This window comes from Nicotiana sylvestris, chromosome 8 (assembly GCF_000393655.2).
Source record: "Nicotiana sylvestris chromosome 8, ASM39365v2, whole genome shotgun sequence".
In the NCBI taxonomy this organism is placed as follows: domain Eukaryota; kingdom Viridiplantae; phylum Streptophyta; class Magnoliopsida; order Solanales; family Solanaceae; genus Nicotiana; species Nicotiana sylvestris.
In genome coordinates this window covers 68427671-68451425 of record NC_091064.1, presented here as the reverse complement: position 1 = coordinate 68451425, position 23755 = coordinate 68427671, and positions in this window count along the sequence as shown.

The window sequence follows — 23755 nt, the reverse complement described above, 5'->3', positions numbered from 1 at the left end:
GGGAGGCGTATGAGAGGCGTAGGCTTGTAGGAGTAGCTCCCCTCACTTGGCAGGAGTTCTCCACTCTCTTCTTGGAGAAGTATGTACCGCAGTCACGCATAGATGAGCTGCGTAGATAGTTTGAGTGGTTTCGACAGGGGGATATGACTGTGTCACAATATGAGTTAATATTTTCTGAGTTGGCTCGTCATGCCGTTTGGATGGTTCCAACAGATCGTGAGAGGATCAGGAGATTTGTTGATGTCCTTAACTATCATCTCCATATTCTTATGACCAAAGAGAGTGTTGGGTGCTATGTTCGAGGAGGTGGTTGATATCGCACGCAAGATTGAGACGATTCACCGTCAGGATCGAGAGGAGAGGGAGGCCAAGAGGCCTCGAGGATCGGGCGGTTATAGTGGTGCTACTTTGAGGGGCCAGTTCCAGCATAGTAGAGGTCGTTCTTTCAGGCCTGCTCAGTCGGCCCGTCCAGAGTATCGCTGGGCTTCTTTAGGTCGTGGTTATCATAGGTCTCAGCAGGGCCAGCCTTCACTCAGCGCCCTCCCAGCTCAGAGTTCATCTCGTGCCCTGTCGGCTCAGGGTTCTTCTATGTCGAGTGCATCAGATAGTCACTCCGGTGCGAGGGGTTCCATTCAGTCCCCTTCTCTAGCACCTGGGAGTTGTTTTGAGTGTGGAGAGTTTGGGCATGTCTGGATGCAGTGTCCTCGTCGTGTTGCCAGTTCATCCCAGCAGAGGGGTCAGCACTTGACTTATGCTCCAGTTACTTCACCACCCGCCCAGCCAACTAGGGGTGGAGGTTAGGCAGCCAGGGGTCGCCCTAGAGGGGGAGGTCGATCAAGGGGCGATCAGGCCCATTTCTATGCACATCCAGGCAGGCCAGACGTCATTGCTTCAGATGCTGTCATTACAGGTATTGTTTCAGTCTGCCATAGAGATGCCTCTGTATTATTTGATCCTGGTTCCACCTTTTATTATGTGTTAACATACTTTACTCGTTATTTGGGTACGCCCCGTGAGTTTCTTACTTTAGTTATTCATGTATCTACCCTGGTGGGTGATACTATTTTTGTAGACCGAGTGTACCAGTCATGTGTGGTGACTATTGGGGGTCTAGAGACCCGAGTGGATCTATTGCTATTGAGCATGGTGGATTTTGATGTCATTTTGGGCATGGATTGGTTATCTTCATGTCGTGCTATTCTGGACTATCATACTAAGACAGTCACTTTGGCTATGCGGGGTGTATCTCGGATCGAGTGGCGTGGTGTGACTAATTATGTTCCTAGTAGAGTGATATCTTTCTTGAAGGCCCAGCGTATGGTTGAGAAGGGTTGCCTGTCATATCTAGGGTTTGTGAGAGATGTTGGAGCTGAGACTCCTAGTATTGATTCTGTCCCAGTTGTGAGGGATTTTCCGGATATGTTTCCTGCAGACCTGTCAGGCATGCCACCGGACAGGGATATTTATTTTGGTATTGACCTGGTGCCGGACACTCATCCCATTTCTATTCTTCCGTATCGTATGGCACCAGCAGAGTTGAAATAATTGAAAGAGCAGCTTTAGGAACTCCTAGATAAGGGGTTCATTCGGCCTAGTGTGTCACCTTGGGGTGCGCCCATTCTATTTGTGAAGAAGAAGGATGGCACCATGAGAATGTGCATTGATTATAGGCAATTGAACAAAGTAACAATTAAGAACAAGTATCTTTTCCTTGCATTGATGATTTATTTGACCAGTTTCAGGGAGAGAGAGTGTTCTCCAAGATTGATCTCCATTCGGGTTATCACCAGTTGAAGATCAGGGATTTAGATATTCTTAAGGCTGGTTTCAAGACTAGATATAGTCATTATGAGTTCCTTGTGATGTATTTCGGGCTAACCAATGCCACAACAACATTTATGCATTTTATGAACAATGTGTTCCGGCCTTATCTTGATTTGTTCGTTATCGTATTCATTGATGATATCCTGGTGTACTCGCGTAGTTAGGAGGAGCATGCGGAGCATTTGAGAGTTGTGTTGCAAAAATTGAGGGAGGAGAATCTTTATGCAAAGTTCTTAAAGTGTGAGTTTTGGCTCAGTTTAGTGGCTTTCTTGTGGCACGTGGTGTCCATCGAGGGTATTCAGGTTGATCCGAAGAAGATAGAGGCGGTTCCGAGTTGGCCCAGACCGTCCTCAGCCACAGAGATTCGTAGCTTTCTTGGGCTGGCAGGCTATTATTGCCGGTTTGTTCAGGGATTTTCATCTATCGCCTCGCCCTTGACCAAGTTCACTTAGAAGGGCGTTTCATTTATATGGTCGAATGAGTGTGAAGAGAGCTTTCAAAAGCTCAAGACAGCTTTGACCACAGCTCCAGTATTGGTTTTGCCATCAGCTTCATGTTTATACACCGTATATTATGATGCTATGAGATTTGGGATTGGTTGTGTATTGATGTAGGAGGGTAGAGTTATTGCTCATGTTTCTCGATAGTTGAAGCCCTATAAGAAGAACTACCCCATTCATGATTTAGAGTTGGCTGTCATAGTTCTTGCATTGAAGATTTGGAGGCATTATTTGTATGGTGTATCTTGTGAGGTATTCATCAATCATCGCAGTCTTCAGCATTTGTTCAAGCAAAAGGATCTTAATTTGAGGCAGCGGAGGTGGTTGGAGTTGCTTAAGGATTATGATATCACTATATTGTACCATCCGGGAAAGGCCAATGTAGTGGCCGAAGCTTTGAGCCGAAAGGCAGTGAGTATGGGAATTTTGGCATATATTCCAGTTAGGGAGATACCTCTTGCAGTTGATGTTCAGGCCTTGGCCAATCGGTTTGTGAGGTTGGATATTTCGGAGCCTAGTCGGGTGTTGGCGTGTGTGGTTTCTCAGTCTTCCTTATATGATTGTATCACAGAGCGTCAGTATAATGATCCACATTTGCTTGTCCTTAAGGATAAGGTGTTGCATGATGATGCTAGAGACGTGACCATTGGTGATGATGGTGTGTTGAGGATCCAGGTCCGGATTTGTGTGCCCAATGTGGATGGGCTTTGGGAGTTAATTCTAGAGGAGGCCCATAGCTCACGGTATTCCATTCATCTGGGTGCCGCAAAGTTGTATCAGGATTTGAGGTAGCACTATTGGTGGAGAAGAATGAAGGAAGATATTGAGGGATTTGTAGCTCGGTGTCGCAATTGTCAGCAGGTGAAATATGAGCATTAGAGACCGGGTGGCTTGCTTCAGCAGATGATTATTCCTGAGTGGAAGTGGGAGAGGATCATTATGGACTTTGTTGTTGGACTTCCACGGACTTTGAAGAAGTTTGATGCTATTTGGGTGATTGCGGATCAGCTGACCAAGTCCGCACACTTCATTCCTGTGTGTACTACCTATTCTTCAGAGCGGTTAGCAGAGTTATACATTCGAGAGATTGTTCGGCTACATATGTTCCAGTTTCTATTATTTCAGATCGGGGTACTCTGTTTACTTCCCAGTTTTGGAAGTCTGTTCAGCGAGAGTTGGGTACTCAGGTGGAGTTGAGCACAACTTTTCTTCCTCATATGGACAGGCAGTCCAAGTGTACTACTCAGATATTTGAGGACATGTTGCGTGCTTGTGTTATTGATCTCGGACGATCATGGGATGAGTTTCTACCGGCAGAGTTTACTTACAATAACAGCTACTAGTCGAGTATTTAGATGGCTCTGTGTGAGGCTTTGTATGGGAGGCGGTGTAGATCTCCAGTTGGTTGGTTCGATCCTGGCGAGGCTAGGCTATTGTGGACAGATTTGGTTCAGGATGCCATAGAGAAGGTGAAGGTGATTTAGGAGAGGCTTCGTACAGTGCAGTCGCGACAGAAGAGTTATGCAGACCGGAAAGTTCGAGATGTGTCCTACATGGTTGGTGAGAAGGTCCTGTTGAAGGTTTCACCCATGAATGGTGTTATGAGATTTGAAAAGAAAGGAAAGTTGAGTCCGTGGTTCATTGGGCCTTTTGAGGTGCTTCGGAGGATTGGAGAGGTGGCTTATGAGCTTGCCTTACCACCCAGCTTGTCTAGCGTGCATCCAGTATTTCATGTTTCTATGCTTTGGAAGTACATTGAGGACCAGTCTCAGGTTTTGGACATCAGCACGGCTCAGTTGGATGATGATTTGACCTATGATGTGGGTCCAATAGCTATTTTGGGTCATCAGGTTCAGAAGTTGAGGTCAAAGGATAAAGTTTCAGTGAAAGCGCAGAGGAAAGGTCGGCCCATGGAGGAGGCTACCTGGGAGACCAAGCGGGAAATGTGGAGCAGATATCCTCATCTATTCGAGTCTTCAGGTATGTTTCTTTACTCGTTCGAGGACGAACGTTTGTTTAAGTTGGGGAGGATGTGACGACCCGGCCAGTCATCTCATGAGTTACTGCTCTGTTTCCCCAATTTCTGCTTTATTATGCTTCGCTATCCGTGTTTTATGTGATCGAGTTGAGTAGTTTGTGTTCGTAGTGGATATGGCATGAAATGAGACACTTAGTCTCTCTTAAGAAGGTTTAAGTTGGAAAAGTCAACCGTATATTGACTTATGAGTTAGAGGGCTCAGATGTGAGTTCTGATGGTTCGTTTAGCTTCGGGAGGTGATTTATGACTTAGGAGTGTGATCGGAATTGGTTTTGGAGGTCCGGTGTAGAATTAGGCTTGAATTGGCGAAGTTAGTATTTTGGCGATTTCCGGTTGGTAGGTGAGATTTTGATCCGAAGGTCAGAATGGTATTCCGAGAGTTGCAGTAGCTTCGTGGTTCACTTGGGACGTGTGTGCCAAATTTCAGGTCATTCGGACGTGGTTTGGTTGGGTTTTTGATCGAAAACGTATTTCGGAAGATTTCTCAAAAGTAGGCTTGAATCCAATGTGTTTCAGGTAATTTGATGTTGTTTGAGGTGATTTGATAATTGGAACAAGTTTGAATAAGGTATTGGGTCATGTTGGTGCTTTTGGTTGAGGTCCCGGGGGCCTCGGGGTGAATTCAGATGGTTAACGGGAAGATTTTGGACTTAAGAGATCTCAGAAGTTGTTGCTTCTGGTATTTTCGTACCTGCGGATTGGGGACCGCAGGTGCGGTGCCGCACATGTGGAAGAAGAGCCGAAAAAGCGGTTTGGGAAGAATAGCCAGGGATCGCAGATGCGGAATATGGACCGCACCTGCGGAGTCGCAGATGCGGCTCGTGGACCGCAGATGCGAAACTTGGCCCCCTAAGTGATTTCTACAAATGCGGAGGAATCACCGCAGAAGCGGTACCGCAGGAGTGGTGGTGGGATTGCAGATGCGAAAACCCCTGGGCAGAAACTTTATAAATCATTTTATCCGCTATTTTGAACCATTGTTCCTCCATACCTGAGTATTTTGAGAGATTTTGAAGGTGATTAAAGACGGATTAAAGGAGAATTGATTGGAGGTAAGATTTTCGAACCTAAAACTCGAATCTATTGTGAAATTAACCTAGAAATTCTTAGAACTTTAGCTAAAAATGGAAGAACTAGGGCTTGGGATTTTGAACTTTTGGATTGGGATTTGAAGGACCATTTGAGGTCGGAATTGAGAACTTTTGGTATGTATGAACTCGTGGAGTGATAAGGAATCTAAGGATGTGAAAATTTCTGAGTTTCAAGAAGTGGGCCTGGGGCTCGGATTTTCCTAATTACGGGATTTTCGATTGTTTTCGCTTGGGTTTTGTTCCCTTAGCATATTGTGATGTATTCGTTCTGATTTTGGATAGATTTGATGCGCGTGGAGGCCGATTCGAGGGGCAAAGGCGTCGCGAGCTAAAACTGTAGCCGGTTTGAGGTGAGTAATGATTGTAGATGATGTCCTGAGGGTTTGAAACCCCGAATTGTACATCGTAGTGCTATATTGAGGTGAGACACACGCTGAATGATGAGCGTGGGGTCTTTTACTATTGGGGATTGCCACTTGGACCGTCTCGATCGATGATTTTACCGCGTATTTGACTGAAACTTATTTGTTATCATCATGATTTGGTTTGATTGCCATATTTGGGCTTCGTGCCAACTATTTGAATCCTTCGGGGATTTTTGTCACTGTTTCCCCACTGTTTTGACTTATTATTTGAACTCAGTCCTGTTGGTATCTACTATTTTACGAACTCAGCCACTTTTACTCAGATTTGAAACTTAAATGATATTTCTAAATGATGTTTTGGGATGAGAACTACTATTTTACGAATGCCCAAGGGGCTTGTGATGACTTTCGGACTGAGTGAGGCCGAGGGCCATACGTGAGGATATGCTGAGTGATATGAGGTCGAGGTCCAGAGATACTTTATATGCCACGAGGTGGCTTGAGTGATGTGAGACCGAGTGTCGAGAGATGATGCCACGAGGTGGCTTGATATAGCGCTTGGGCCGTAAGGGGCCCCTCCGGAGTCTGCACCCCCACAGTGAGCGCGGGTACCCATCATGATCTGAGAGTGAGCCCGAGGGGCTAATATTGTAGTGAGAGTGAGCCCGAGGGGCTGATACTGTTCTGAGTGATTGTTACTGTGCCCGAGGGGCGGATTTCTACTTGTTATTTACCTGCTAAATTACCTATTTTACTTTGTTTAAAGGAATTTCATTTGACTTCTTCATGGATTTACTGTTTTAAGTGATCTTACTGGTTGATATAGAATTGCTTTGTACCTTTACGTGTTTTCTTGCTTTCAGCCGCTATTTCTAATTATTACTCACTGAGTCGGAGTACTCACATTACTCCCTGCACCTTGTGTGCAGATTCCGGCATCGAAGAGTCCGCTCCTGAGTGCTGATCCTCCCAGTCCAGGCAGTGTTTTTCGAAAACTACGAGGTAGCTGTTGGCGTCCGCAGCCCCCGTGCCTCCCTTATCTCACTATTTTTATGTTCTTGAACTTCTATATCGGATTTCGTATCTAGTAGTGTAACGACCCGACCTGTCGTTTTTGAGCTCTAGCGCGTCATACAGCGGTTTGAGGCCATGAGCGGCTTCATCTCAGGTATATTGACTTGTGTGTATGGTCAGAATTAAAATTCAGGAAGTTTGGAGTCAAATCTAAATGGAAATTCTCATTTTGAAAGCCTAAAATTGAAAAAATGAACTAGGATTGGAATTTTGAGTAAACGACCTCGGAATTGGGATCTGAAGGTTCCAGCAGGTTCGTATGATGATTTTGGACTTGGGCGTATGCCCGGATTGGGTTTTGGATAACCCGGGAGCGTTTTGGCGCCTATTGTGGAAGATAGCATTTTAGAAGAAATTGCATCAGTTTGGTTTAAAATGCATTTCAGTGTTATTGATGTCCATTTGGGATTCCGAGACTGGGAGTAGCTCCGTATGGTAATTCTGCATTTGGGTGCGTGATCGGAAGATAATTCGGAGGTCCGTAAGTCATTTTGGAGCCGTTCGGCTAAAGATGGAAAATTGAAGGTTTTTGAGAAAATTTGGCCGGAAGTGGAAATTTTGATATCGGATTCAAAATGCGAATTTTATGGTTTGGATAGCTTCGTTAGGTTATTTGGGACTTAGGAGTGTGTCCGGAATATCTTTGTGTTGAAATATATGAATTATGGGAAAAATTTGAAAAATTTTGATATTTAATATTGTTAAAGTTTACTTTGGTCAACATTTTTGGTAAACGGACCCGGACCCGTGATTTTTCGGTCTCAAAAGGTCCATAGAAAAATATGGGAGTTGAACGTGTTTACGGAATCGAATTCCGAAGTCCCAGGCCCGAGAAATGAATTTTTTCGTGAAATTATTTTCTGAAAATGTTTAAGGAAAATGAAAATGAAATTTTATCAGAAAGTAATGGTATCAGGCTCGTATTTTGGTTTCTACGCCCGGTACATGTCATATATGTTGGTTAAGCGCTTCCTGTAAAGTTTGGTTACAAATGAACGTTGTTTGACGGGTTTCGGCCTTAAATTGGAAAATTTGAAAGTTTATGAAATTTGAAAGAATTCTTGGATTTAAGGCTCAAATCATTGATTTTGATGTTATTTTGGCGATTTGATCGCTCGAGCAAGTTCGTGTGATGTTTTAAAGTCAGTGTTCATATTTGGTTTGGAGCCCCGAGGGCTCGGGAGTGTTTCGAAGGTGTCTCGGAGTGATTTCGGACTTATGAAAAATTGTAGAAAATTCTGTTGTGCCCAGAAAATTTTAGGTGCGAGTAGTCCAGTTTGGAAGCTCATATCTTGTAATCTATAAGAAATCAGAAAAAGTGCAAAACACGAAAGTTGTAGCCTATACATTCTAGTTTTTGTAAAGTTAAACCATTCGCGATTTAGATATCATCTCAGAAAGTTAAGATTATCGAAAAGGGCTGCTGGAGCAATTGCGACAGAATTTACAATGCACTTTAGAAGCTCATATCTCGGATATATAAAGAGTTATATGGTGTACAACCTATCAAATACAAGATATTTGAGTCTAGTTTCTAAATCTTCAAACCGTTTGTTATTTGGAAATTTATACAAGAGGTTATGGGTGTTTAAACAGAAGGTGTCCGACAAGGAACAATTTTAATAGGATGTACAACTTGTATAGCACAAGTGCAAGGTACAACTCGACGAAGTACAGACAGATTCTTTTATACACAGATTTAGCTCACTTTTCTTCATTTCTTCAATGTATGGACGATTTTTGGGGAGCTTCAAGAGGGAATTTTCATCATCAATGTGAAGGTAAGTTATCCCCACCTATTTTGAGTTAAGTACATCAATTATGTATGGATTTGAGCATGAAAATTGTAGAAAAATTGAGGATTTAGGCCTAGGGATTTGAAAATAAGATTTGGTGATTTGAGGGGTCAAATGAACTCCGATTTTGGTAAATTTTATATGTACTGACTCGTGGCAAGACGAGGAATCCGGTGATGTGACTTTCGTAATTTTTTGAAAAGTGGGCCCGGGGCTCGGGATTTGCAAATTTCGTGATTTTCGATATTTTTCGAGTCTTTTCGATTGGGTTATATTCCCTTAGCCTATTGTAATATATTCCTTGTGGTTTTGGCAAGATTCGACCCGCGAGGAGGTCGATTCGAAAGGAAAGGGCATCGCGGAGTAGACTTTTGGCCATCTTGAGGTGTGTAATAGATGTAAATGCTGTTCTGAGGGTTTGAAACCCCGGACTTTCACACCGTAACGCTATATTGAGGCTTAACACGCACTCCATGGCGAGTGCGGGGTTGGATACTATTGGGGATTGTGACTTGGTCCATCCCGTGTGATGTTTATATTATACTGGTGATTGATACAGATACTTCATTGATATTACTGGGCTTGATGCCATGTTTGGGGCCTTGTGCCGATTTGTAAAATCCTTCGAGGATTGATATTACTGCTTAGCATGATTTGCATATCATTTAATTTCAGTCCAAGGTTTTAAATGTTGTTTTGCAAACTCAGCCATAATTCTAAGTGTTGAAAACTTAAATGATATTTTTAAATGTATTCCGGGCTGGGAACTTCTGTTTTGTAAATGCCCAAGGGGCTTATTATATTATTTTCTGGACTGATTATAAAGTGACTTGAAACAGTGGTAACAATGACACTGTGTGATATACTTGAAACAGTGGTAACAATGACACTGTGTGATATACTTGAAATAGTGGTAACAATGACACTGGATGATATACTTGAACAGTGGTAACAATGGCACTGTATGATATAAATTGGTCAGGTAACAATGGCTGACCGGTCAGGTAACAATGACTGACCAAGATATTGCGCTTGGGCTGTAGGAGCCCCTCCGGAGTCTGTACACACCCCCAGTGAGCGCCGTCGACGATAAATAAATATGGATGGCTCGGGCTGCACGCCGCAGTGGGTACTGGAATGTACCATCATATGCATTGCATTGCATTCATGTATTTGTATTTATACTGGTGTTTAGCTGCTCAGTTCCATATGTTGCTGTATATTCGGATTGTAGCTTACTTTGTGTATTTACTGGATTTTCTTATCTTCGGACTGTAGTTACTTTTATTACTCACTGGGTCGGAGTACTCACTTTACTCCCTGCACCTTGTGTGCAGATCCAGGGCAGTCTCAGGCTCAGTAGATCCAGTTGATCAGCAGATCCAGCCTCTGGGAGTATCGAGGTAGCTGCACGGCGTTCGCAGCCATTGATCTTCTCCCTCCTATCCTATCTCTTTATTTCCGCATTATCGGACTTTGGATATACCGTGTATTAGGATGATATTCTGTATTCTAGAGGCTCAGATTCGTGACACCGGGTCCTAGTGAGATTATATTGTGTATTTTGTTAAAATCTTCAGTATTTTAATATTGCTTAATTGATATTTCTTTCCGCTATTTTTGATAAATTGGGTTAAGTGTTGAATAATGGTCGGGCTTGCCTAGTAGTGTGCTGGGCGCCATCACGACCAGGATTTGGGTCGCGACAAGTTGGTATCAGAACCTAGGTTACTTGGTCTCGCGAGTCATGAGCCAGTTTAGTAGAGTCTCGCGGATCGGTACGGAGACGTCTGTACTTATCCTCGAGAGGCTGCCGAACCTTTAGGAAAACTTCACATTCTTGAATTCTTATCATGCGTCCTTGATTCAGCTTGAAAAGAAACTTTTGAAATTCCTTCCGCGTGATCGTATGCATCAACGGGCGCTCAGTATCAGATGTGTCTCGATGGCTTTTGATTCCCCGATCGAGGGGCAAGGTGTAATCTCTGTGAGTTTGAAGTTAGACCAGTCTTGAGAACTTGAGGCCAAATGTTTGCCAATGGCTTGAGCACCGAGGTGCTGATTTTGTGAGCAAGTGTTTTGAACTCATATGTTCATTATTGTCCTTGTTAGCCGGAATGGCGGTTGGATATCCACGTGATGAGTATGTTAGTGTTGCGAGGTGTATTTGTACGACTTGGTAGTGGCGAAGAAGCCTACTGGATAGTAGATGAACTGTTAAGTGATTCGTTTCTTATTGTGATTTGTTGAGTAGCCCGAGTTATGGGCGCGTGAAGAATATTTTTCGTGTCTCCTAGTTAGATAAGTCTGGGAGCTGAGATCGCTTCCGTAAATGTATTATGACGAAATCGTTGAGTCAAGGAGACCACCTTGAAGGTCGAAAATATTAAAGGAAGAATATGTTCCTACTTGGTTGAATAGCCCAATAATGGAGGGTTGAAGGGTATTTTCTATGTGTTATGATTCAAATAGGTGCAACGCATGTCCATGTATCAATTTAGATTTATGTAATTGATATGCATTGTGATGCTTTGTCAAGTTGTGGATGTGTTGTTAGGATGGTTTTGGTGATTCTCTGGCAGGTGGATAGGACCAATTACAAAGGAGGCTCTGCCGAAATTTTTGAAAAATTTAGGACTTCAAAACAAAAAATTGGTCGCCTAGATAGTGGGCTTAACTGTTGTGTGAGTAAATGCAAGAATTGCAGAAGAGTTAAAATTCCAAACGATTCGTGTTTCCACGAGCTTATGATGGAGTGAGTTTAATCTCGCCATGATATTACGACAGCAATAGAGTATATGTGTTGTGATCTATGGCTTCGAGCCAAGTTGGGGAGCTTGCTGTTGATTAGCTGATTGCACGGTTTATTACCTACGTGAATTCTGGTTATTGGCGTATTGGTGGGTTATTGCAGCTACGGAAAAGGACCATGAGTGGTAATTTGAGTAAATGAATTGTTGGATGCATGCTATGGTTAGCCTTATTGGCTCATGTTCAGACTTGAGGGAAGATTCATGATTTATGCCTCGTATAGGTGCAGGCTTCGAGGGAAGTGATCCCTCTAGGTGCTTTATCGAGAGGGTATTCATATGTTATAAAATTCAGTAGAGTTGGTTGCATTCGGGGCCAAGTCAGAGCTGGGTGGCTCTCAATAGCGGTCCTAGTTAATTCAAGAGGTAAAGTGTGGTGCCTAATGATTTTGAGTCTATAAGTACGGTTAAGAGTCAAGCTTTTGAAGCAGCTTATGAAGAAAGGCACAGAATGTTCTATGATGTTTTGACTTGCGGTGTAGCATTTGAGAGACATGAAATGGTCATGGTATTTGAGACAGCATGGTCTCGTGATTTAAGGTCACTCGGGGTGAGTTTGGTTGAAATAAGTTAGGTGTTAAAGGGAGATATTATTATTTCTAAGGCAATCAAGGATAAATTGGAAGGAAGTAGATTGATTAGCCATAGTTGAGTTGGTATACTGGTGTCAGTGATCGGTTCGTTCAGCGTGATCGAGTTATGCATGTGAGGCTTGTCGGCCGCAGTGATTGATGTTATTCTGAAGCATTCTTTTGTTAGGGCCTATTATGAGTAGGCGGATCCCAGAAAGTGTTATGGTGGCTTGGACAACTACTTAGAGATTGGCATATTCGACGATTATGAGGATTCGCCTGTATGCTGCTATAGTTCTCCTGAAGTGAGTTAAATGGAAAGTCTTATGTGATGAAGTATTAGCCTATCGGCGGTTCCAGAGTTGTGATGGAAATCGCGTCTATCGTATATTGGCACGTGAGGTGCAGTGAGTGGTATGGAATTTGAAGTAAGGACCAAGGTTGCAGTTTGGTCAATGACTGTGATGTCACGATCTCGGATGAGCAGTATATGAGTTTCAGTGTTTTGAGTAAGATGGGTATTGACGTCAGTATCACCTGAGGTCGGTGTTCTGTGAGAAAGGCTTTGCATCCTGGTTAGGGATTCTTGATCGCTTTTCAGCGTTAGTGCAGCCGGTGGTTTGGATGTGCAGACCCGTTAATTATTTCGGAAGATGGTGGGAGCTTGTCCCACAGGAATATTGTATAAGTGTGACATGTAGTCACTTGATTAATTAGAAATTTAAACCAAGTATGAGGATTTTGGTAATATCATCCATTTGAGAATTTATGCCTGGAGGGCACTCTGTTTATTGGGTTATGGACCTGTGAAAGATTATTGGCCTAGCTTGGCACGATCAGGATCGACTTGAGGTCGGTGGATAGATTTAAATGTGGAAGTGAGCCTTACGTCAGGCCAGTTGTGTTTATTTCAGCAATGCGCTCTTTATGGAAGGATAGTCGCAGTCTTATTTCGTGGTCAGTTAATTCATGTAAAGATATATTGCACCGTATGAGTTGTGAGACGGCTTGGTAAATTCCTTATGTGTTGAGGTTCCGCTCAGCGGTGATGTTATATGAGCAGGATGAGACTTAGATCATGTATCGCACCTCAGTTGTGCTTGAGTTTGTAGCCTATAGCGCTATATGTTTCCTTGGGAATGATATTATGCACCTTAGTGTGTTTATGACCGATATTCGGTATTTTGATGTGATGAGCTATTCAGCTCGACGTATATCTCCTTATGTGAGTTCTATATGTGGATCGGGTGGCACACCGCCATGGGTATGTTGTTTGGATCGGGTTGCACGCCGCAATAGTGCGATGTTTAGTTCAGTGCCCATATTTGCTTTTGTGTGTTCTGTTTCCCTGTTTTCTGAGGAACTCTATGTTAGTGTGCGAGTTGAGTAGTTCCTTCTAGAGTTCGCATTCCTTTTGTATCGCGTTCGAATTGATAGCATACTGACACATTGTGGCGTCCTGTGGGATTTTTGATTATGTCTGAGGTGGCTTATTGCCTGAGCAGTTAGTACTGGGTGAGACGAGGTTACTAGATTTGGGGTCAGTGCAAACTGATTATATGAAGTATATTATCGAGCAAAGATCATTCTTTGGTTTGGGACAAGGTAATTGAACTTGTCAGGAGTGTAGATCCAATGAATTGTTGATTCAGCAGTTGGTTGTGAATTTCGGCACATCTCTTAAGTCGTATCGGTGTTGAAAAAAAAACTAGAGCAAGACCTGTGTAGATCATGGGATGCAATGGGAGCATCAGATTCGTGGAATTTTGACTATTATGTTTAAAGAATGTTATTGTGGTTCTATGAGTAAAGTGATGCAAAGTGTGAATTCAGCAAAGTTATGCAGTCATGTTTGGGTACAGCGTGTGGAGATTGATATGGTGGTCGTATGATGGAAACAGGCTTGGCAGGGAAATTCAGGATGTTGGAATTGGGCCTAATGGCTTATTTGCTTGAATAAATAAGTATATCTACAGAATTATCGAGCTAATGTGCTCAACGGAGTAGTGGTAGCATGGGAAGGTGCATGATGTGTTAAACAAGTGATTTCAGACTACTTCAGTGTAGTTCTCAGCACGTTCGAGGACGAACGTATGTTTAAGTGGGGGAGATTGTAACGACCCGACCGGTCGTTTTGAGCTCCGGCGCGTCATTTAGCAGTTTGAGGCCATGAGCGGCTTCATCTCAGGTATATTGACTTGTGTGTATGGTCAGAATTAAAATTCAGGAAGTTTGGAGTCAAATCTAAATGGAAATTCTCATTTTGAAAGCTTAAAATTGAAGAAATGAACTAGGATTGGAATTTTGAGTAAACGACCTTGGAATTGGGATCCGAAGGTTCCAGCAGGTTTGTATGATGATTTTGGACTTGGGCGTATGCCCGGATCGGGTTTTGGATAACCCGGGAGCGTTTTGGCGCAGATTGTGGAAGATAGCATTTTAGAAGAAATTGCATCAGTTTGGTTTAAAATGCATTTCAGTGTTATTGATGTCCATTTCGGATTCCAAGACTCGGAGTAGCTCCGTATGGTGATTCTGGATTTGGGCGTGCGATTGGAAGTGAATTCGGAGATCCATAGGTCATTTTGGAGTCGTTCGGCTAAAGATGAAAAATTGAAGGTTTTTGAGAAAATTTGGCCGGAAGTGGAAATTTTGATATCGGATTCGAAATGCAAATTTTATGGTTTGGATAGCTTCGTTAGGTTATTTGGGACTTAGGAGTGTGTCCCGAATATCTTTGTGTTGAAATATATGAATTATGGGAAAAATTTGAAATATTATGATATTTAATATTGTTAAAGTTGACTTTGGTCAACATTTTTGGAAAACGGACCCGGACCCGTAATTTTTCGGTCTCGAAAGGTCCATAGAAAAATATGGGAGTTGAAAGTGTTTCCGGAATCGAATTCCGAGGTCCCAGACCCGAGAAATGAATTTTTTTCGTGAAATTGTTTTCTGAAAATGTTTAAGGAAAATGAAAATGAAATTTGATCAGAAAGTAATGGTATCGGGCTCGTATTTTGGTTCCTACGCCCGGTACAGGTCATATATGTTGGTTAAGCGCTTCCTGTAAAGTTTGGTTACAAACGGACGTTGTTTGACGGGTTTCGACCTTAAATTGGAAAATTTGAAAGTTTATGAAATTTGAAAGAATTCTTGGATTTAAGGCTCAAATCATTGATTTTGATGTTATTTTGGCGATTTGATCGCTCAAGCAAGTTCGTGTGATGTTTTAGAGTCAGTGTTCATATTTGGTTTGGAGCCCCGAGGGCTCGGGAGTGTTTCGGAGGTGTCTCGGAGTGATTTCGGACTTCGGAAAAATTGCAGAAAATTGCAGAAAATTTTAGGTGCGAGTAGTCCAGTTTGGAAGATCATATCTTGTAATCTATAAGAAGTCAGAAAAAGTGCAAAACACAAAAGTTGTAGCGCATACATTCTGTGCCCAGAAAATTTTAGGTGCGAGTAGTCCAGTTTGGAAGATCATATCTTGTAATCTATAAGAAGTCAGAAAAAGTGCAAAACACAAAAGTTGTAGCGCATACATCCTAGTTTTTGGAAAGTTAAACCATTCGCGATTTGGATATTATCTCAGAAAGTTACGATGGATCGAAAAGGGCTGCTGGAGCAATTTCGGCAGAATTTATGATGCACTTTAGAAGCTCATATCTCGGGATATATAAAGAGTTATATGGTGTACAACCTATCAAATTAAAGATCATTGAGTCTAGTTTCTAAATCTTTGAACCGTTTGTCATTTGGATATTTATACAAGACATTATGGGAGTTTAAACAGAAGGTGTCCGACAAGGAACAATTTTAATAGGATGTACAACTTGTATAGCACAAGTGCAAGGTACAACTCGACGAAGATTTTCCTTATGGATTAGATACATGCATTCCTAAAAGTTTTGTTTTGGTAAAAGACATTGATAGGGATGTAATACTTGGTGTCCCATTTTTTATTAAATTAATGTTTTTTTTATATTGGGATACAAAAGTTTTACTGATACTTACAATGGTAAGAGTATCACTTTTGAGTTTATAACTGACCCAGTTCAAAGATTTTTAAATCAGATTATTTCTAATAATATTTCTTCAAAAGTCAATCAAATTGATTTTTTGAAAAACGAAATTTGTTCCGTTACGATTGAACATGATTTAAAAAATCCTAAGTTAGTAGAAAAAATTAATTTTCTCAAAAACCAATTTTCTACTTCTATTTGTGGCGACCATCCGAATCAATTTTGGAGTAGAAAAAAGCATATTATAAGTCTTCCTTATGAAGAAAACTTTTCTGAGGATAATATCTTTACAAAGGCTCGACCTTGTCAAATGAACTCTGAGTATTTGGAGTTATGCAAAAAGGAAATTGATTCCTTATAGCAAAAGGGTTTAATTAGGCCCTCAAAGTCCAAATGGTCTTATACTGCTTTTTATGTTAATAAGCATGCTGAACAGGAATGAGGAGTTCCTAGATTAGTTATTGATTACAAGCCGCTTAATAAAGTGTTAAAATGGATTAGATATCCTATTCCTAATAAAAAGGATTTATTAGATAGATTACATGTTGCCATTATATTTTCCAGATTTTATTTAAAATCAGGTTATTGGCAAATTCAGATATCTGAATTAGATAGATATAAAGTTGTTTTCAATGTGCCAATGGGTCAATATGAATGAAATGTTATGCCCTTTGGTTTGAAAAATGCTCCCTCTGAATTTCAAAAATTATGAATGATATTTTCCTTCCCTATACGGACTTCATAAATGTTTATATTGATGATATTCTAGTATTTTCAAAAAATATAGAATCTCATTTCAAACATTTAGATTTGTTCAAAAAGATTATTATTCAAAATGGTTTAGTTATATCAAAACCAAAAATGATGATTTTCCAAACTTCTATTAGATTTTTGGGTCACAACATTGAGAAGGGTAGGATTATTCCTATTAGTAGAAGTATTGAATTTGCTTCTAAGTTCCCTGATATAATTACGGAATAAAACCCAGCTTCAGAGATTTCTAGGAAGCTTAAATTATATTTCTCCTTTTATACAGGACCTTGATAAAGATACTGCTCTTCTTTATGAAAGATTAAAGAAGAACCCTAAAGCTTGGACTGACAGTCATACTGAAGTAGCCAAGAGAATTAAACAAAAGGTTAATAACCTTCCCTGTTTGACTCTCTTTAATCCCACCTGGGCAAAGGTTGTGGAAACTGATACCTCTGATATTTGTTATGGCGGGATAAAAAAACAATGTTCTCTAGTAGATAAACAAGAATATCTTGTTCAGTTTTATTCTGATAAATGGAATGACTCCTAGAAGAATTATGCGACTGTAGCTAAAGAACTTTTTGCTATTGTCAAATGTATTATGAAATTTCAGACTGATTTATATAATAAAAAATTTCTGATTAAAACTGATTGCCAAGCAGCAAAGTTTATCTTTAATAAAGATTTTAAACATGATGTTTCTAAACAAATGTTTGTAAGGTGGAAAGCTTTATTAGCCCCTTTTGATTTCGAAATTATATACAAAAAATAATACCCTTCCTGATTTTCTTACAAGAGAATATTTTAACTAATAGTTCTCCATTTGTCTCTACAGATTATGAGGCCTGTATACAGACCTCCTAGGCAACGAGGAAGAGGAAGGGCATCTACTAATAATAAAGATAGTAATACTCTCGCCCAAATCGGAAATAAAAGGCTAATAGCCGCTAATCTAACACAAAGTAATACCGAACATCCGTTATACAAGAGATTCATGGATTTGATACAATCCAAGAAAGATGAAGGTACATAATCTAATGTACCAACCTATTCCTTAGTTATATCATAGGATAGTAATGAAAATTTTGAGTTTTATACTCAAAAAAGAAACAAAAGAGTTAATACTTCTTTTGGAACAATCCGACCTTAAATGGAAGGATAACCCTTGGCAAATAATGGCCAGGTATTTTGATACAGCATCATACGCTACTTCTGCTTATAAATACAGGATGCACTATGAGATTATACTCTCAACAACAGGATCTGCTGAAATTCAGCACTTTTATACTGCTAATACCAGAAAAACTTATAGTTTTTTGAAGACCATTATTAAAAAGGTTATACCTTCTGATGAATGGGGTATCAGTACCCTCAAGGATCGTGAATATACACATCCTGACCAAAAAATTTCAGTCAAATTTTATTATTGGGACTATGTAGAGAGTTTTAATAAAATTTTCGTTTATGAAAATCCTAATAGGAAATATTCTTGGTTTATTAAACTCTGTCCTAATATGTTCAGACAGCAAATTCCAAATTGGTTTTTCAAATGGCGGAAGTTATACGGTCCATCTTTAGAAATACTTCCAAGTCTATGTAAAAGCTTATATTCTCAATGGGTAGATATATCTCCAAAAATTATTTTACTACAAAAGGATAATATCTTTTACTAGGGCATTGTTGCCATGTACTTTTTCATAGAATTTTCTATCCCGTGGATAATGAAATGGGATGTACAAGTTGGTTACACCAGTGAAGGAATTCCCTGTTTGAATAGAATCTTTTATCATAAGTTTTGAACAAAATTACTCCAGTCCAACCAGCAAGGGAAGTTATATGGTGAAGAGTTAATACAACAAATACAAGCTAAAATAGGGCCTACGTCAAATTAGACAGAACACAGGTTGCAGAGGAAAAATTATGTCCTTCTGAAATGATCACAAAGAGGCTCCAAATGAAGAAAGAGGCTATATCAAATAAAGAGATCTTTGCTTCGTACTTCGAAGAAATAAAAAACGATCTAGCAAGAAATTTTGAAACAACAATCAGAGACGATATCTCTATGGCCTCCATTGGAAGCACTTCAAATGAAGAAGTATGTGTAGCAGGTGAAGGACACAGAAATCAATATTAAAGAAATTGAAGATTTCCTTGCAAAGCTAAAGGAAAATGCCGAAGAATCTTCGGAGAAAAACGACAAAGGGAAAAGCAAAGTCTGAATTATTGAAGGCCCCATCAGATAAATTATTGGGATAATAAAGACAACTTTAGTAAAATAAAGGGTCCCTCCATTATTGAAGGGAATCTGCTTTTATAAAGCAATTTGTCTGTTTGTAATTATAGGACTTTATCTTTTTATCTTGTCGGCCAGTTCTACTTTTTAGTTTTGTTTGTTTGTAGGCTGATCCATTATATAAGGATCATTTTCTATTCTTTAGAGGCAGGCGTTAGCCAAAGTATTAGCTCTGCCTTATCTTTAGTCTCTCGCTCTACTTGTAAAGAACCCCTTCTGTAATATTTTTCATTTTGAAATAAAATCAAAAAGGTTGCTTGGCCACAGCTAAGGGTCTCTGGTATGGTACTTTCTTCTGCTTCCCTCTTTCATTTTTGCAGTATTGTTAGCCTAAATGATAGGCTAAACAGGTAAGTGTTAAACTTGGTTCTCGAAGGTTATTTACTATATATGTTTTGTAGTTTGGAGCTTACTGTTTCAACCCGATGGGGTTTTGGTTAAGAACTATATAGACCAGGCAGTTACTAGTCTCGACAATAAATCTTGGTTAGGCCAACCTAACCGGTGGTGCTCGTAAACCCATTTAGGAAGGTGGCCATTGAAGGGTTGTGAGGAGCATCGTGGTTTAAGGTTTGCCTAGAGGTCTTCAATTGGTTAACAAGTGAATTTGGGTCATAGAGGAAGTTGTTGCCCCTCGAAACACTGGTAATACTGAGGTCACAGAAATAGAACAAACCTCAGATGGCACTGTTAAAATCAGGTTCAATGAACCCGATCAAACTGATAATATCAGTTTATCATCTAGATTAACTAGATCAAACTCTTTATATATTTCTCCAATTAATTATGTGGTAGATTTTCCATCAAGAGCATCCACATCTCAAATTAGAGAAAATAATAGAGTAAATTATGTCAGTATCAGTAGGGATAATATTGTCAAGATTAATAATATTGCAGATCTTGAACCTACTCCATCCGATATGGATTTTTCAAATGGGTTTAAAAATGACTGAAAATCAATTAGATTTTAGTCTGGGTTCACCGGCATGAAAAATGATTTTAGAATATTGTTTTGTCACGACTCCAACCCCCGGTCGTATGGCGCCCAACACACTGCTAGGCAAGCCTGACCAATAAACAACCTTAACTCATTTCTCATGCAATTTATTACTAGCCATCATAGTTAGTTGTAACGACCCGGCCGGTCGTTTTGAACTTTTGCACTTTGATCGCCAGATCTCGGGCATGACTTTCCCTATGTAACGTATTATGACTGATGTAGATCATTGGTTTTGGTTTTCAGGAAAAATCGGAATGAATTTGAAGGAACAGTCTTAGTTGAAAGCTTTGAATTTGAAAGGTTTGACTAAGAGTTGACTTATTTGTATATGAGCTCGGATTGGAAATTTTATGATTTGGATAGCTTCGTTGGGTGATTTATGACTTAGGAGCGCGATCGGAATGTAATTTGGAAGTCCGTGGAAGGATTTGGCTTGAATTGACAAAGTTAATATTTTGGAGAATTCCGGTTGATAGGTGAGATTTTGATCCGAGGGTTGAAATAGAATTCTGAGAGTTTCTATAGCTTCGTTATGTCATTTGTGATGTGTGTGCAAAATTTCAGGTCATTTGGACGTCGTTTGGTCGACTTTTTGATCGAATTCGGATTTCGGAAGTTTTGGAATTCTTAGGCTTGAATCCGAGGGTGATTTGATGTTTTGATGTTGTTTTGAGCATTCCGAAGGTTGGAACAAGTTTGAATTATGTTATGGAGTGTGTTGGCATGTTTGGTCGGGGTCCCACGAATCTCGGATAAGTTTTGGAAGAGTTTTTGGAAAATTTTGTCGTTTTGAGCATAAGCATGTAATGATCCAAAGATCCATTTTTAGTTCTAGAAATCGAAATTTGATTTCGAGACTTTTGAAATTTTGATAATGAATTATAGGACCGATCTGGAAAGTTTGGTCTAATTTTATCAAGTCGCGATTGGGTTTTTGACATGAAACATAAGTTAATTGTTTAACGAGTGAAATAGGTATTGAACTGAGCAAATGAGCTCTGAATTGAGTTTCAACTGAAGGGCTATGTTTGTATTATTATTTGTGACTCATAGGAACAAGAATTATCGAATTCCGAGTTCGTATGATGGAGTTAGAGCCTTTTTAGTGAAAAGAAAAGCTGCTGCAATTTTCTGGGCAGTTTCTGCATTTTTCGCACGTGTGAACAGTGACCGCACCTGCGTGAACAGTACCATGTACAGAACCCCCATGAACAGTACCGTGTACAGTACCTCATGAACAGTACCCCCATGAACTGTCGTGAACAGTGTGAACAGTACGGGATAGAATATTAAGTTCTGGAAAATGGGACGAATCCCATTTTCCATTTTTACCAAATTGGAGCTCGGGGAGAGGCCATTTTCGGGTGATTTTCAGAGAAAACAACGGGGTAAGTGTTCTTAACTTAATTTTGGTTAGCTTACCCGAATCTATTATTAGTTTTGGCATTTAATTGGTGATTTTAGTTGGGAAAATCTTGAAAACCCTCTTGGTTTAATTTGAAGATTTGAGGGTCGAGTTGATGTCGGATTTTAGTAAAATTGGTATGGTTGGACTCGTGGTTGGATGAGGTTTCATATTCCGTAATTTTTGTCGGGTTCCGATATGTGGGCCCCACAAGCGAATTTTGAGTGCAATTTCGGATTTTTAATGGAAAATGTAGAATTTCATATGGAATTAATTCCTATTATTTTTATTAACTGAATCGAATTATTGTGGCCAAATTCGAAGCATTCGGAGGTCGATTTGAGAGACAAAGGCATCGCGAGCTAGAGGTTTAGCCGGTTCGAGGTAAGTAATGATTGTAAATACTGTCCTAAGGGTTTAAAACCCCGGATTATACGTTGTTGTGTTACTTTGAGGTTACTTACACGCTGGATGATGAGCGTGGGGTAAAGAACCACTGGGGATTGTGACCTAGTCCATCCCGAACGAATATTTTAATGCGTATTTGATAGTTAATTGTTTGACATTATTATATTTTTGGGTTGTATGCCATGTTTGGGGCCTTGTGCCGACTTGTTGAGACCCTTAGGGGCATTTTTACTATCTTTCCTCACTCTATTTGTTTGAAAGCATATTCTCAATCATGTTTTACCTTTTTATTTCTCAAATCTGGCTTTATCACTATATTCTTAACATGTGCAAATTGTTTTGGGCTGAGTTCCCTGTTTTACTGAGTTAGACCGAGGGTCTGATTGTGAGATTGATGACTGAGATAGACTGAGAGTCTGATGTTGAGGTTAATGACTGAGAGAGGCCGAGGGCCTAGTTGGGAGGATTATATATCTATGGATCGGGCTGCACGCCGCAACAATGTGTATATATATATATATATGTATATGGATCGGGCTGCACGCCGCAGCGATACTTATATGGATCGGTATGCGCGCCGCAACAATATAGCGCTTGGGCTATAGGAGCCCCTCCGGAGTCTGCACACCCCTAGTGAGTGCAGTCGACTATTTATATGGATCGGGATATGCGCCATAGCGATGCATGGATCGGGCTGCACGCCGCAGCGGTTACTTTGATTTCAGTTATTGTGAGAGATATATGGATCGGACTGCATGCCGCAACGGTTACTATATGGTACCAATTGAGCGTGAATGCTGAGTGTGAGTACTGATTGGTAAGAGTTGAGTCACGAGTGATAGAGAGGCTATCCCGAGGGGCGATAGATATATACATGCATATGAGTGGTGTTTTGCCTGAGAGGCCTGTTTATGGACTTATTGATTTCAGTCCTCTTAAAATTAGTTTCTATCGAATATGTTGATTTATTGACTGTTTTCACTCATCTTTATATTGAGCCTCTGTCGGAAAGTTGCACAAATATTTAAAATAACTTTTATTTAAACTCGGGTTTATGGGATGTTCAGAAATTAATCACTGATTTGACATTGGTTATTTCCACTGAGATTTTCAAGTTATGAAGTGTTTGTGATTACTATTTTGCCCGAGGGGCTGTTTTACGAACTATGCTTTTCCCGAGGGGCCGATTATGACTTTAATCTCTATTATTATTTTAAATGGTATCGAACCCCTACTGAAATTGTTGGAAGGTATTTCAAAGATGATTTTTACTAAAAGCTGGATTTTAAAAGGGAAGATTGACTCATATTATGATTTGAAAGCCTTTTGTGTTTATTGAACCCAACGTAAATGTGGAATCATTGTTTCCTACTGCTCAGCCTTTATTTACTCTTATTACTTACTAGGTTGGAGTACTCACATTACTCCCTGCACCTCGTTTGCAGATTCAGGTATATCGGAATCCGGTAGCGGGTGTTGATAGCTCAGCCGCGAAGTCATCAGAGTTAGCAAGGTGGCTGCATGACGTTCGCAGCACCGCTCCCTTCCCCTCATGGTGGTTACTATATTTAGTACATTTTTATACTTTTGTTGTATTTAGACCTTGATTGGTGCTCATGACTAGTGACACCCCGATGTCGGGCTGGTATTTTATTCCGCACTATTATTCCAGGATTTTATTATGAAACATTATTTAATTTAAAGACCTAAAAATAACTCTTAATGCTTAAAGGGTTGAGGTGAGTGTTGTGTCGGCTGGCTTTGTCTTCACGAGATGCGCCATCACGACCGGGCCGGTTTGGGG